Here is a 14935-nt window from a genome sequence, read left to right as displayed (position 1 = left end):
GAAAATGGAAGGTAAAAAACTGCACGAATAGATTTTTTTTTTAAGGGAAGACCAAATAAGAATAAGAAAACTGGGACTGAATCTTAAGGGTTAAGGAAAGTTGATTTTTTTTTTTTTTTTTTTTTTTTAGATAATTATTTTTTATTGAAGGGTAGTTGACACACAGTATTACATTACATTAGTTTCAGGTGTACAACACAGTGATTCAACATTTATATACATGATAATTCTAAGTACCAGCTATCACCATACCAAGTTGTTACAATATTTTGACTAAATTCCTTATGCTATACATTACATCCCGGTTGCTTATTTATTTTACAATTGGAAGTGTGTACTTTTTCTTGGTTGTTGTTGTTAGGGCATCTCTCATATTTATTGATCAAATGGTTGTTAACAACAATAAAATTCTGTATAGGGGAGTCAATGCTCAATGCACAATCATTAATCCACCCCAAGCCTAATTTTCGTCAGTCTCCAATCTTCTGAAGCATAACGAACAAGTTCTTACATGGAGAACAAATTCTTACATAGTGAATAAGTTACATGGTGAACAGTACAAGGGCAGTCATCACAGAAACTTTTGGTTTTGCTCATGCATTATGAACTATAAACAGTCAGTTCAAATATGAATACACATTTGATTTTTATACTTGATTTATATGTGGATACCACATTTCTCTCTTTATTATTTTTAATAAGATGCTGAAGTGGTAGGTAGATACAACATAAAGGTAGAAAACATAGTTTAGTGTTGTAAGAGAGCAAATGTAGATGATCAGGTGTGTGCCTGTAGACTATGTGTTAATCCAAGCTAGACAAGGGCAATAAAACATCCACATATGCAGAAGATTTCTCTCAGAACAGGGGGGGTGAGGTTCTAAGCCTCACCTCTGTTGATCCCCAATTTCTCACCTGATGACCCCCCTGCGACTGTGCCTGTCTTAGGTTGTTCCTCCCTTGAGGAATCTTACCCGTCTCTGGCTAACCAGTCATCTTCCGGGGCCATACAGGGAAATGTTAAGTTGGTAAGTGAGAGAGAAGCCTTATTGTTTGAAATGGTTAGCTTTTTATTTCTTTGCATATTTATGCCCTGTGGCTTCTATGCCCAGCATTTGTCTTGAGGTATCTTTACCACTTGGAGGAGTTATGATACTCGGTAAATTTGATATGAGGCACGAATTCTATTTAAGAATTCGTTGTAATTAGGAAGGAAGAAGAAAAGCTATAGAAGTAGCAGGCGGGAGAAAACATGGGAAGATTGATTATTTCTTTGACATTTCTTCTTGTAGAGTAACTTCAGCATGTATATATTTTAAGCTACTACTTAAATTGCGCACACACATTAACATAATAGGAGTATAGTTACATAACCAAAGCATACCTGTAGTTACCAGCCATCTCCAGTGAAACCAAGAAAACCAGTTAGGCACCCTAGGCATTTGTGAAAACTTATCAATGATATGATGGTTATTATCTAACCGAATTTGAATAGTTTGAGAAAAATCAGACAAATTAAAACAACCCATTCCTGGGCACTGTTCACATCCCATATGTTCTTTTAACAGTAAATAGTCTGTAGTTGTAAGATTTTGGAGCGCTACAATTTGCACTTCTCCTAATTCTTGGTTGAGTTCCAACAGTATAGATCCAGTCAAATTTGTTGTTTTACTGTATGCACAGGCCAGCTTAGATATCTCCTTCATTCCCATGGCAAGTCCAGGAGCTGGTGGGATGAGTGCATCTACAGCTGTAGCAGTGCGTGGATCTTTGTTGGGGTTTTTTGATGATCATCTTCTGGCATGAGTCTTCCCGAGAGTGCTGATGTTGGAAGTTCTCTTTCATATCGTTTCTTAGTTCATTTTCGGGGTAGCCAAATTAGGCTTTGATCCTCTGTATAAACACAAACAGACCCTTTGCCTACACTTTTATATGTCCTTTATATCATTGTGTAGAACTCATTAGAGGTCACCACATAGGAACTGCATTTTTTTTTTTTTAATCATTAATCTACACTTACATGACGAATACTTTGTTTACTAGGCTCTCCCCTATACCAGGTCCCCCCTATATACTCCTTTACAGTCACTGTCCATCAGCGTAGCAACCTGTTGTAGAATCACTACTTGTCTTCTCTGTGTTGTACAGCCCTCCCCTTTCTCCCACCCCGCTATGGATGCGAATCTTAATACCCCCCTACTTCTCCCCCCCTTATCCCTCCCTACCCACCCATCCTCCCCAGTCCCTTTCCCTTTGGTACCTGTTAGTCCATTCTTGAGTTCTGTGATTCTGCTGCTGTTTTGTTCCTTCAGTTTTTCCTTTGTTCTTATATTCCACAGATGAGTGAAATCATTTGGTATTTCTCTTTCTCTGCTTGGCTTGTTTCACTGAGCAAAATACCCTCCAGCTCCATCCATGTTGCTGCAAATGGTTGGATTTGCCCTTTTCTTATGGCTGAGTAGTATTCCATTGTGTATATGTACCACACCTTCTTTATCCATTCATCTATCGATGGACATTTAGGTTGCTTCCAATTCTTGGCTATTGTAAATAGTGCTGCGATAAACATAGGGGTGCACTGATCTTTCTCATACTTGATTGCTGCATTCTTAGGGTAAATTCCTAGGAGTGCAATTCCTGGGTCAAATGGTAAGTCTGTTTTGAGCATTTTGATGTACCTCCATACTGCTTTCCACAATGGTTGAACAAGTTTACATTCCCACCAGCAGTGTAGGAGGGTTCCCCTTTCTCCACAGCCTCGCCAACATTTGTTGTTGTTTGTCTTTTGGATGGCAGCCATCCTTACTGGTGTGAGGTGATACCTCATTGTAGTTTTAATTTGCATTTCTCTGATAATTAGCGATGTGGAGCATCTTTTCATGTGTCTGTTGGCCATCTGTATTTCTTTTTTGGAGAACCGTCTGTTCAGTTCCTTTGCCCATTTTTTAATTGGGTTATTTGTTTTTTGTTTGTTGAGGCGTGTGAGCTCTTTATATATTCTGGACGTCAAGCCTTTATCGGATGTGTCATTTTCAAAGATATTCTCCCATACTGTAGGGTTTCTTTTTGTTCTATTGATGGTGTCTTTTGCTGTACAGAAGCTTTTCAGCTTAATATAGTCCCACTTGTTCATTTTTGCTGTTGTTTTCCTTGCCCGGGGAGATATGTTCAAGAAGAGGTCACTCATGTTTATGTCTAAGAGGTTTGTGCCTATGTTTTCTTCCAAGAGTTTAATGGTTTCATGACTTACATTCAGGTCTTTGATCCATTTTGAGTTTACTTTTGTATATGGGGTTAGACGATGGTCCAGTTTCATTCTCCTACATGTAGCTGTCCAGTTTTGCCAGCACCATCTGTTGAAGAGACTGTCATTTCGCCATTGTATGTCCATGGCTCCTTTATCAAATATTAATTGACCATATATGTCTGAGTTAATGTCTGGATTCTCTAGTCTGTTCCATTGGTCTGTGGCTCTGTTCTTGTGCCAGTACCAAATTGTCTTGATTACTATGGCTTTATAATAGAGCTTGAAGTTGGGGAGTGAGATCCCCCCTACTTTATTCTTCTTTCTCAGGATTGCTTGGGCTATTCGGGGTCTTTGGTGGTTCCATATGAATTTTTGAATTATTTGATCCAGTTCATTGAAGAATGTTGCTGGTAGTTTCATAGGGATTGCATCAAATCTGTATATTGCTTTGGGCAGGATGGCCATTTTGACGATATTAATTCTTCCTAGCCATGAGCATGGGATGCGTTTCCATCTGTTAGTGTCCCCTTTAATTTCTTTTAAGAGTGGCTTGTAGTTTTCAGAATATAAGTCTTTCACTTCTTTGGTTAGGTTTATTCCTAGGTATTTTATTTTTTTTGATGCAATTGTGAATGGAGTTGTTTTCCTGATTTCTCTTTCTGTTGGTTCATTGTTGGTATATAGGAAAGCCACAGATTTCTGTGTGTTGATTTTGTATCCTGCAACTTTGCTGTATTCCGATATCAGTTCTAGTAGTTCTGGGGTGGAGTCTTTAGGGTTTTTTATGTACAGTATCATGTCATCTGCAAATAGTGACAGTTTGACTTCTTCTTTGCCAATCTGGATTCCTTGTATTTTTTTGTTTTGTCTGATTGCCATGGCTAGGACCTCTAGTACAATGTTAAATAACAGTGGGGAGAGTGGGCATCCCTGTCTAGTTCCCGATCTCAGCGGAAATGCTTTCAGCTTCTCGCTATTCAATATAATGTTGGCTGTGGGTTTTTCATAGATGGCCTTTATTATGTTGAGGTACTTGCCCTCTATTCCCATTTTGCTGAGAGTTTTTATCATGAATGGATGTTGAACTTTGTCAAATGCTTTTTCAGCATCTATGGAGATGACCATGTGGTTTTTGTCTTTCTTTTTGTTGATGTGGTGGATGATATTGATGGACTTTCGAATGTTGTGCCATCCTTGCATCCCTGGGATGAATCCCACTTGGTCATGGTGTACGATGGTTTTGATGTATTTTTGAATTCGGTTTGCTAAAATTTTGTTGAGTATTTTTGCGTCTACGTTCATCAGGGATATTGGTCTGTAGTTTTCTTTTTTGGTGGTGTCTTTGCCTGGTTTTGGTATTAGGGTGATGTTAGCTTCATAGAATGAGTTTGGGAGTATCCCCTCCTCTTCTATTTCTTGGAAAACTTTAAGGAGAATGGGTAGTATGTCTTCCCTGTATGTCTGATAAAATTCCGAGGTAAATCCATCTGGCCCAGGGGTTTTGTTCTTTGGTAGTTTTTTGGTTACCGCTTCAATTTCGTTGCTGGTAATTGGTCTGTTTAGATTTTCTGTTTCTTTTTGGGTCAGTCTTGGAAGGTTGTATTTTTCTAGGAAGTTGTCCATTTCTCCTAGGTTTCCCAGCTTGTTAGCATATAGGTTTTCATAGTAGTCTCTAATAATTCTTTGTATTTCTGCGGGATCTGTTGTGATTTTTCCTTTCTCATTTCTGATACTGTTGATTTGTGTTGACTCTCTTTTCCTCTTAATAAGTCTGGCTAGAGGCTTATCTATTTTGTTTATTTTCTTGAAGAACCAGCTCTTGGTTTCATTGATTTTTGCTATTGTTTTATTCTTCTCAATTTTATTTATTTCTTCTCTGATCTTTATTATGTCCCTCCTTCTGCTGACTTTAGGCCTCATTTGTTCTTCTTTTTCCAATTTTGATAGTTGTGACATTAGACCGTTCATTTGGGATTGCTCTTCCTTTTTTAAATATGCTTGGAGTGCTATATACTTTCCTCTTAAGACTGCTTTTGCTGCGTCCCACAGAAGTTGGGGCTTAGTGTTGTTGTTGTCATTTGTTTCCATATATTGCTGGATCTCCATTTTGATTTGGTCATTGATCCATTGATTATTTAGGAGCGTGTTGTTTAGCCTCCATGTGTTTGTGAGCCTTTTTGCTTTCTTTGAACAGTTTATTTCTAGTTTAATGCCTTTGTGGTCTGAAAAGTTGGTTGGTAGGATTTCAATCTTTTGGAATTTACTGAGGCTCTTTTTGTGTCCTAGTATGTGGTCTATTCTGGAGAATGTTCCATGTGCACTTGAGAAGAACGTGTATCCTGTTGCTTTTGGATGTAGAGTTCTGTAGATGTCTATTAGGTCCATCTGTTCTAGTGTGTTGTTCAGTGCCTCTGTGTCCTTACTTATTTTCTGTCTGGTGGATCTGTCCTTTGGAGTGAGTGGTGTGTTGAAGTCTCCTAGAATGAATGCATTGCATTCTATTTCCTCCTTTAGTTCTGTTAATATTTGTTTCAGGTATGTTGGTGCTCCTGTATTGGGTGCATATATATTTATAATGGTTATATCCTCTTGATGGACTGAGCCCTTTATCATTATGTAATGTCCTTCTTTGTCTTTTGTTACTCTCTTTATTTTGAAGTCTGTTTTGTCTGATACCAGAATCGCAACACCTGCTTTCTTCTCTCTGTTGTTTGCTTGAAATATCTTTTTCCATCCCTTGACTTTAAGTCTGTGCGCGTCTTTGGGTTTGAGGTGAGTCTCTTGTAAGCAGCATATGGATGGATCTTGCTTTTTTATCCATTCTATTACTCTGTGTCTTTTGATTGGTGCATTCAGTCCATTTACATTTAGGGTGATTATTGAAAGGTATGAATTTATTGCCATTGCAGGCTTTAAGTTTGTGGTTACCAAAGGTTTAGGGTTAGCTTCTTTACTGTCTTACTGTCTAACTTAACTCGCTTGTTGAGCTATTATAAACACAATCTGATGATTCTTTATTTCTCTCCCTTCTTATTCCTCCTCCTCCCTTCTTCATATGTTGGGTGTTTTGTTGTGTGCTCTTTTTAGGAGTGCTCCCATCTAGAGCAGTCCCTGTAGGATGCCCTGTAGAGGTGGTTTGTGGGAGGCAAATTCCCTCAACTTTTGCTTGTCTGGGAATTGTTTAATCCCTCCTTCATATTTAAATGATATTCGTGCTGGATACAGTAGTCTTGGTTCGAGGCCCTTCTGTTTCATTGCATTAAGTATATCATGCCATTCTCTTCTGGCCTGTAGGGTTTCTGTTGAGAAGTCTGATGATAGCCTGATGGGTTTTCCTTTGTAGGTAACCTTTTTTTTCTCTCTGGCTGCTTGTAATACTTTGTCCTTGTCTTTGATCTTTGCCATTTTAATTATTATGTGTCTTGGTGTTGCCCTCCTTGGATCCCTTGTCATGGGAGTTCTGTGTACCTCTGTGGTCTGAGAGGCCATTTCTTCCCCTAGTTTGGGGAAATTTTCAGCAATTATTTCTTCAAAGACATTTTCTATCCCCTTTTCTCTCTCTACTTCTTCTGGAATGCCTATGATTCTTATATTATTTCTTTTATATTGATCACTCAGCTCTCTTAAAATTCTTTCATTCCTGGAGATCCTTTTATCTCTCTCTGCATCAGCTTCTCTGCGTTCCTGTTCTCTGTTTTCTAGTCCATTAATGGTCTCTTGCATCTCGTCCATTCTGTTTTGAAGTCCTTCCAGAGCTTGTTTTATTTCTGAATTCTCCTTCCTTAGTTCTTGCATATTTCTCTGCAAGTCCATCAGCATGGTTATGACTTTTGTTTTGAATTCTTTTTCAGGTAGACTGGCTAAATCTATCTCCCCAGATTCCTTCTCAGGGGAAGATGTAGCAGATGCCGAAGCTGTCTGGGTTAGTCTTGTCTGGATCATATTTTTTTGCCTTTTCATGTTGACAGGTGCTATTGACTGTCAGCTGGGAGGGCCAAAATTTTCACTTACTACTGGCCTTTCTTTACTGGGGCAACTGCGACCCCTAGTGGCTTGTGTTGGGTAATTGCGTGTAGACTGGGTCTTTGTGTCTTGCCTGGCCGGGAGGGAGAAATTTCCCTTTCTGTGGGCGGAATTTGTCTCAGGCTGCTTCTCTGCTTTCGCAGCGCCCGGTGGGGTGATGGATGGGGGGGCTGCTTGACTGTTTGCCTCCGTGAGGGGTCTCAGAGCTGTTGCCCAGGGGGTTAGTGCACCCGGTTTTCCCTGTAATTTCCAGCTGCTGTACTGTGACCTGGGTTGTTTCCGTCAAGCTGTTAAGTCCCTGTCCCTTTAAGACTTTCAAAAAGCCCCCGCTTTTCTTTGTCACAGGGGCATCAGCTTCAGCACCCGCTCTGAGGTCTTACCCCCTGTTCTCCCAGTATCCAGGGCCCCCTGGGCATATACTGTGTCTGCGCTCTGGCCCGGATGGCTGGGGCTGGGTGTTCGGCAGTCCTGGGCTCCGTCTCCCTCCCGCTCTGCCTATTGTTCTCCCGCCGGGAGCTGGGGGGAGGGGCGCTCGGGTCCTGCAGGGCCGGGGCTTGTATCTTACCCCTTTCACCAGTCGCTGGGTTCTCGCTGGTGTAGCTGCAGTCTGGCCACTGTCCTGCGTCTTCTGGTCTCTCTTTTAGGGCTAGTTGTGTTTGTTGTATTTTCAAAAGTATATATGTTTTTGGGAGGAGATTCCCACTGTCCTACTCACGCCGCCATGTTGGCTCCGCCCCGGAAAGTTGATTTTTAACTAAGAAACCAATGTAGGTTTACAAACTGGTCATTTAAGGTGTAGATAGGTTAAGAGAAATGGAAAAGGGGATTAAGCTTGTCTCCAAGATGTAGAAGGTCATGAAGAGGCTGGAATGATGGGATTAAGAGCACAGGAGGGGGGCCTGTGTGTATACGTGGAGATGCAGAGAAATTGTAAGGTAGAATGGAGAATATCAAGAAAGTTTGGCTTAAATAGCCTTTTCTTAGTTAGCTTGAGACAAAGTTACTTATTAAGAGTGAGAATTCAATAAGATGAATTAAATAGGAATTAAATTTAAAGAGGACAGGATGAATTAAATCTAAAATATGAATAGAGACTCTTAACTGTTAAAAACTAGTTACTTAGAAATCTTAGGAAAAGATAGTAATTTAACACATTTAACCTCCACTCACTCTCAATGCTGTATGTAAATGATCACAAGGTATATAGGACAAGGAGAACTGGGGAGGGCTCAATAGCAACAAAACTTTGCAAGCTATAAAGTAGACAGGTTTCCTGATTAGCTTACCTGACAGTTGTTAAGGTGGAAGTATGCAAAATTGAAAAGCTCCTGATTTACAATGTGGTGATCTAAAAAAGCTAGGAAATGATACATCAAAAAATTAGGGCGGGGGTGAGGCTAAAACAGGAAGATTGGTTGAAAGTATAAATAGTTGATTGTATGCCACACTGATCCTTATTCTCTCACTACCTATTTCACACAATAAGTGACTTTCTCAAAATCATTCTGGCAGAAAACTAGTGATTTATTTTCTAAAGAAGGTAAAACAGAGGACTCCCACATTGATGGCAGGCTATCCTACAAAATTCATGGGGATTAAATGAAAGTCACATAATAAATGCTGAGATCTGCCCTTCTCCCTAAGGCCTTCTTACCTCCACAGGTTCCACAAAAAGAAAAAACAGGTTTATGCCCTCTCTGCTGGAGAGCAGAATCAAATAAAATGATTCATTTTTGGGGAATCTGACAAGCCAAAGATAAAAGACTAAAATGCTGATAATGGAAGTTCCTCCACCAGACACCCTAGTCAGATCACCCTATTTTGAAGGCCATAATCTATAAGCCATATCCATTTACAGAGTTTCCAGTCAGTGTTTAGGGTCTTACTTGTAAATATGAGCAAACAGCCAAGGATCACCAGAGTTTTATAGAAAGGGACCTATATGAACAGATAAACAGTGCAGAGAGAAGAAAACTATAAAAGATTACATTTATAAAAAAAAGAACAGGGTGATATAAAAAAGGAATAGTTGGGAAGTTACTCTTGGAAATTAAAAATAAAATAGCAGAAATTAAAAATTCACTAGTTGTTAAGCTGAGGAAATCTTTGAGAAAGTAGATGGAAAATAATAAATATAAAAATATAAGAAAATCAGAGGACCAGGTCATGAGGGCATTGTATGAATAATAAAAGTTCTAAAACATAGAGGAAAGGAAATAATCAGATAAATAGAGAATGTTTTAGAGCACTTAAGGACAGGAGTTTCCAAAATGGAAAATGGAGAAGGCCCACTGAGGATTCTTCAGAATGGATGAAAATGGACCTAGAGCAAGGTCCACATCATGAAATTTTAGAGTACTGGGAACAAAAAAATGTTTCTATAAGCTTCCAGAGAGGGTAAATAAAGAATTAAAATAGAATAATTAAGATTTTGAAGTGCGTTGGTTTTCTCGACATCAATACTAGAAATTCTGAGGGAAAATAATTTCTAACTAATAATTTATACCAGCTAAATTAAGTAACAGGAATAAAGGTAGAATGAAGACATTTTCAAATATTCAGAGAGTCAAATGATTGAGGACAATTAAAATTACAAAAAAAGCAGTAATGCTAACTAAGAAGCAATATAATCACATTATTGAGGGCTTTGAAATACATATTTTAAAAATCTGCTAAAATAACAAAGTGGTTGCCTCTGAGGAATAAGTTTAGGGAAGTGTTATTTTTTGAAGTGGTTGTTTCTCCTCACTAAACTATGATCTTATGTAGCTTTGGTAATAATAAATTTTAAACAGGGGCATTTCAAATTGAAAAACATCTATTTAAAATTCATGGATATGACTACAAAGTCATAAGACTGATTCTGCAAGCTACATTTTGTAGGTCTAAATTTTCTAAACAATAGGATTTCATCATACAATGAGAGTGGAGGCTGTTAAAAACGTTAGCCTTGGATTTCAGTGCATCAGAAAGTAGAAATGAAGCCCTCTCAAAATAAGGAGCTATAAATTCCAGCTATGTTGCCATGGTAACCAAACCACTTTAATAAACTGCATGTTTGCGTAAAGAGCTGTATTTACTGTGATAAGTCTTTCAAAAAAGTACATGTCAAATTGGAGTATTTTTAAGATACATTCATTTACCATCCATTACAGACTTACAAAATATATAATCACTGCATTCCCAATCTCAGATGCCTTCCCTCCCTGAAGAGCAAGTGTTTTCTGCCAGACTCCCTCCACCAGTGCGACTCCCTCCTCATTAAAACCAGAAACAGCTGAAGCCAAAGCTCAAGCCTCCTGCTCCCAGCTCCTTCCAATCACTGGTTCATAAAGACTTAGAGTTACTATAGTTCAATTATATAATGGGCTAAAAAGTCTCTTGGGACTAACCTAGTAACTTAACTATTAATGTGATACTGCTTCCTGGAAGAAAATGTGTTTGGAGAACCAAAATATCTATGTAACCAATGAATTTTAGGATTCTCTTGGATTCTTAGGTTGATACTGCATAGGTTTGCATTTTTAAATGTACTTACTCTACATGCATGTAAACTATTATGATTATATTCTAATTAAATGCCACTGCATTGTCATATTTTAACTTATCTAAGCAGAAATTTGCTTTCAAAGTATCTTAAGTAGGTATTATGTGGAAAGGCAAGTCCTGATCAGCATTTTGGTTATGTTACTAATGGTTTTGGGGAAGTTGAAAAAAATGCCTGTGTTCACAAACTTTACTGAAACTGGTCTAATGCATCTCTGTTAGTCCAAGGTCTTATTTAAACAATGAAAAGTACACACTACATCTCATTTAAAGAAATGCAGAAGTGAAGAGAATGTGTGGCAATATTTATTTCTTAAATTTTTTTTTTCAGTGAATAGGTACATATACTTTTTGAAGTAAAAGGAGTTAAAGAAAAACCCAAACTACATTAAAGACCACCTGAAGGTTACTTGATTTAAAATTTTCAGCTTTTAATCAAATGGTAAAAGGGAGAAAATAAGAATGATGAAAAGATCAAACCTGAGCCATGACACTGACTCTCTTCTTAGTCAAACTTTAGCAGGCTTCTCTAAGCCTGCTTCCGGACTAGGGCTCGACCTTCACATTTAGAGCCTAACCTGCCCTTACCAGGTCTGCACAGTTCAGTCTTAGCAAGATTCTTGCTAAGTCAGTTTATTGAGAAAGTCCCCACTCTTGATACCTGACTAACCCTTATATCTAATCAAGTTCATCACCCCTCACTTTTTTTTTATTAAGGTATCATTGATACACAATCTTATGAAGGTTTCACATGAGCAACACTGTAGTTACTACATTCACCCATATTGTCAAGTTCCCCCCATAAACCCTCACTTTTAATACCTAACTCCTTGCCTTTCCTTTAGCAAGAATCCTGTTAGGTCAGGTTAGAAGAATGCCCCTACGTTTAGGAGTTTTCTATTCACCAACACCCTCATCCTCTGCATTGGCTATAAATCCCGACCCATCCTATTCAGAGTTGAGCAATCTCTCTCTTCAATTGCAAAAGAGTTGAATCCTACTGCAATGAACTTGAATAAAGTCTTCCTTAACCACTTTAACAAGTATCAGAGTGACTTTTTCCTTAGTAGCTATATATAACTTCTAGTTAAGGGAGTGTGAGCACAAAAGAAGCTTCTTCTTAAGGTCTTAGGTCCTCAAGCCTCAGATCAAATTCAGTGTGGTTTAGCTATCTGGTGGCCAACTGTTTTAAGGAAACCTCTTCAAGCTCTTAATCAACAAGTGATGCATCATGATTGGTCAAAGCAAGTTTATAAATTCCATTCCTCTTATAAGTGATTTTTACTAATAAGAAATATGGGAAGCCTGTTGGGGACTTAAAAATATATATTCTCACTGACAAAGAGCCTCCAGGAAGGCTCTTCCTTTCTTTGGACACAAGGGCCTGCACTTAGTATAAAAACTTGCAGCAGTCATGTTGGGGCTACCATGGAGGCCACTAAGGATAAGCAGTTAACTATGGCAGACAAAGTAGAAAGACAGAAGGACCTGAGTTCTTTCTCTATTTTAACAACTTAATTGAGATACAATTCACATATGATAATATTCACCCATTTAAACTGTACAACTAGTAGTGTTTTCTATATTCACAGAGTTGTGCATCCATCATCACAGTTTTAGAGTATTTTCATTACTCCAAAAATAAACCCTTCATGGAGTATTGACAGGGATTAAAGATGGTGGCGTGAGAGGTGAGACAGAGGCTTCCTCCTAAAACTGTATATAATAAAAAAATATAATTAATACAACTAATCCCAAAAGACTAACAGGAAAGAGGACTGTGTCAGACTGCATACACCTGGAGAAAAGAGCAGACCTCACGGAACAGGGTAACATACCAAAGCTGTGGCCCGGCAGGACCCAAGCCCATCCCCCACCCCAGCTCACCAGCAGGAGAAAGAGAAATGGAACAGGGAGGGAGTGGAGGCCTGGGACTGCTGAATACCTAACTCCATAGATCTGCTCTAGGAGTACAAACCTACATTTCATTGTGCTTGCATGGTACTCTCATGATTACATGGTTGGAAAGCTAAGACAGGCAGAATTCCCAGAGAGACTGAGATTCTAGCTGGTGTGGAAAACAGGGATCCATATCTGGCTGCTTTGGGACAAAAGAAAAGCAGGCAGTTTGACATATTTGCTAACGAGGAAGACCTTAGCAAGAAGGCTGCTAAAGGGGCAACGATTGCACAGAGCTTACTGCTCAGGAGAAAGGACAGGTAGACAAAATTGTCTGGGTGCACTCTGCCCAGCAGCTTGGGTGCTATCATGATCTTCAGGTGCTCCAGCTCCCTGGCTGGCTACACATCTCCAAGTTCCCTTTCCGTGATACACAGCCTACTGAGCCTTTAGCCCGCCAGATCCACCTGGCTTGCAAACTGGCAAACCCTACCCTGGCGTTAGGCCAGACAGAGGGAAGATCTGTCTACAGCAACTACAAATGCAAAGGATAGAGGCTTATACCTGTGTGCTTGGCCCACTGGTTCAGACAGTGGAGACAGGCATAGCAGCCAGTAAGCAGGAAACAGCTCTTTCCTCCCCCCAGGCAGCAATACCACCCCCCTGTGACCCCTGACATTGTTTCAGGGGCTGAGCAGCTAGAGAGAGAAGAGCTTCTGGACACTAGAGGGTGCCATATACAAATATGAAATGCCAAAGGAACCTGGTTCAAAGTAAAATTATTAATACAACTCCTGAGAAAGATATAAGTGACATCAACCTAATGAATCTTCCTGAAAGGGAGTTCAAAATAAAAATCATTAACATGCTCATGGAGGTACAGAAAGATATTCAAAAACACAGGAATGAATTCCGGTTGGAGATCCAATCATTGAAGAGCATGATAGAGGGTGTTAAAAGCAGATTAAATATAGTGGAGGAGAGGATAAGTGAAACAGAAACTAGAGAAGAGGAATACAAAGAAGCTGAGGCACAGAGAGAAGAAAGGATCTCTAAGAATGAAATATTATTGAGAGTACTGGGCTACAAATCCAAACAGAACAATATTCGCATTATAAGGGTACCAGAAGAAGAAGAGAGAGAAAAAGGAATAGAAAGTGTGTTTGAGGAGGTAATTGCTGAAAACTTCCTCAATCCGGGGAAGGAGATAGTCTCTCAATCCAGGGAGATGCACAGATCTGCCAACACAAGGGACCCAAGGAAGACAACACAAAGACATATAGTAATTAAAATGGCAAAGATCAATGATAAGGACAGACTATTAAAAGCAGCCAGAGAGAGAAATAAGATCACATACAAATCAAAGCCCTTCAGGCTATCATCAGACTTGTCAGCAGAAATGGAACAGGCCAGAGGGAGTGGCAGAATCTATTTAATGCAATGAAACAGAAGGGCCTTGAACCAAGATTACATTATCCTCCCCCAGCAATCAAGTTTGAGAAAGACCAATGCACCCCTATGTTTATAGCAGCACTATTTACAATAGCCAAGAATTGGAAACAACCTAAATGTCCATCGGTAGATGAATGGATAAAGAAGACGTGGTACATATACACAATGAAATACTACTCAGCCATAAGAAGAGGGCAAATCCTACCATTTGCAGCAACATGTATGGAGCTGGACGGTATTATGCTCAGTGAAATGAGCCAAGCCGAGAAAGAGAAATACCAAATGATTTCACTCATCTGTGGAGTATAAGAACAAAGGAAAAACTGAAGGAACAAAACAGTAGTGGAATCACAGAACCCAAGAATGGACTAACAGGTACCAAAGGGAAAGGGACTGGGGAGGATGGGTGGGTAGGGAGGGATAAGGTGGGGGGAGGAAGAAGGGGGGTATTAAGATCAGCATGCATGGGGGGGTGGGAGAAAGGGGAGGGCTGTACAACACAGAGAAGACAAGTAGTGATTCTACAGCATTTAGCTATGCTGATGGACAGTGACTGTAAAGGGGTTTATAGCAGGGACCTGGTATAGGGGAGAGCCTAGTAAACATAATATTCTTCATGTAAGTGTAGATTAAAGATAACAAAAAAAAAAAAAAGAAAGAAAGAAAAGGGGGATTACTCCATGATAGGATAAAACTAACTGTAAATCAATGATTAATGCATGCTTTAAATATCCTTAATTTTGATCACTTAAAGGGTGTCAGATGATC

At 39.3% G+C, this 14935-nt stretch overlaps 1 protein-coding gene across 3 annotated transcripts in view; it reads right to left on the bottom strand.

Moving 5' to 3' along the window:
- Positions 1-14935, bottom strand: part of ZRANB3 (zinc finger RANBP2-type containing 3) — a 329605-nt gene that overhangs the window by 73746 nt on the left and 240924 nt on the right. The gene's annotated exons all lie outside the window — the stretch shown is intronic.

This window comes from Manis pentadactyla, chromosome 8 (assembly GCF_030020395.1).
Source record: "Manis pentadactyla isolate mManPen7 chromosome 8, mManPen7.hap1, whole genome shotgun sequence".
Taxonomy (NCBI): domain Eukaryota; kingdom Metazoa; phylum Chordata; class Mammalia; order Pholidota; family Manidae; genus Manis; species Manis pentadactyla.
This window is presented reverse-complemented; position numbering and strand designations above follow the sequence as displayed.